We start from the raw sequence: 1,720 nt of genomic DNA on the forward strand, positions 1-1,720 counted from the left end.
GTGTGTGTGTGTGTGTGTGTGTGTGTGTGTGTGTGTGTGTGAGCGAGGCTAGCCTTGTTAGCGCCGGCTGCAGCGATGGAAGTGATGCGACATGACTGCAGAGCTCACACTGGGATCTGCAGGAAGAATTAACAGATGAGTTCTTTCTGCAACAGATTTTATTATCTTACATTTTCAACAATCAAAGCTCGTCTGTCTCGTTTGTCTCCATGTGTCCCTGCGATGGACAGGAGACATGTCCAGGTTCCTCCCTGCCTCCCCCACAGTGACAGCTTAGATGGGAACCAGATCTAAAGAAAAGAAAAGGAAAAAGCAGATGAAAAATAGATAAAAGCATATTTGTAGCAAAGATTTCATTTTATTTAAGCTCCATTTTTAGATAAAACTGACGACCAAATACATCTGTTCAATAAACAAATTATAGATACATAAGTATAGACTTTAAAGCAGTTTAGCTGATATGTATATTTAAAAAATAAATACAACAATAAGAACAAACAGTTGTTCACAGCAGATGGTTTCAGTAATTTAAAGACTGCTATCATTTCATAAGAATCTGTAAACAAAACTAAAATTTGATCTCTGAAATATAAAAGACAAAAATCATCACTTTTAGTTTTCCTTTCAGTTTTCAGTCTTGATGCTTGGCTGGCAGTGTGAGCTCATCGGATCAGAACCACAGAAACGGTTCCTGCCTTCAGAACGATTCAGGACCTCCTGAAACGGACAGAATTAGGTAACGAATTAAAAACATCTTTATTGAAGAAGTGTTTAGTTTGTTCTGTTTCTCTGTGGTTTTTACGGGTCACCCGAGCCGAGGCCTTCGTTGGGTTTTCACATGGTTCTGGTCCTGGTGTCAGGGAGGTGACCTCAGTCCACCAAACAGATCTGACTCAGACTTGATCTGACAGCTGCCAACAGAGGGCGCTGTAAGTCCACTGGTGACATTTCATTTCACCTATTTGAACATTTCTGACAGAAAAACATGTTTACCACAAAAATATGAATGAAAAAACTAAACTTAATGAAGTGGAAGTTCTGACCCTGTGGGGACCAACAGATTTATTATCAGCTCCTTCTGAAGGGAAACCAAACGTCCAATCAGATGTTCCGTTAGAAAGATGGGACCTTTTTATTAAACATAAACACTGCTAAAAACAACTAGTAAAGACTAAACTCTTCACACAAATCAGACAAAGAACTGAAAGTTTCAACCAAGAACATGAAGAGCTTTAATACTTTATAGAACTGATCAGACTGGTGAAGACTGGACACCACAGGACTGTCTTTACTGGTAAATGGACTGAACTTATACTGCGCCTTGTCACACAGACACACACATACACACACACACACACAGACACACACATACACACACATATTCACACACACATTCACACATACACACATTCACACACATACACACACATTCACACACAGACACACACATTCACACATACACACACATACACACACACATATTCACACATACACACACACATACTCACACATTCACACATACACACACAGACACACACATTCACACACATAAACACACATACACACACACACACACACATATTCACACACACATTCACACATACACACATTCACACACATACACACACATACACACACATACACACACATACACACACATACACACACACACACACACATATTCACACACACATTCACACATACACACATTCACACACAT

The 1,720-nt window shown here is 39.6% G+C and overlaps 1 long non-coding RNA gene across 1 annotated transcript; it reads right to left on the minus strand.

The window, feature by feature from the left end:
• Positions 1-140: 140 nt before the first annotated feature.
• LOC106510895 (uncharacterized) lies at positions 141-946 on the minus strand. Its single transcript, XR_001309470.1, has 2 exons — positions 611-946; positions 141-290 (listed from the first exon to the last, which is right to left on the minus strand). It is a non-coding gene; the product is annotated as an uncharacterized LOC106510895 (long non-coding RNA).
• Between the last annotated feature and the right edge of the window lie 774 nt (positions 947-1,720).

The sequence above is a fragment of the Austrofundulus limnaeus genome, unplaced genomic scaffold, assembly GCF_001266775.1.
Source record: "Austrofundulus limnaeus strain Quisiro unplaced genomic scaffold, Austrofundulus_limnaeus-1.0 Scaffold2380, whole genome shotgun sequence".
Lineage (NCBI taxonomy): Eukaryota > Metazoa > Chordata > Actinopteri > Cyprinodontiformes > Rivulidae > Austrofundulus > Austrofundulus limnaeus.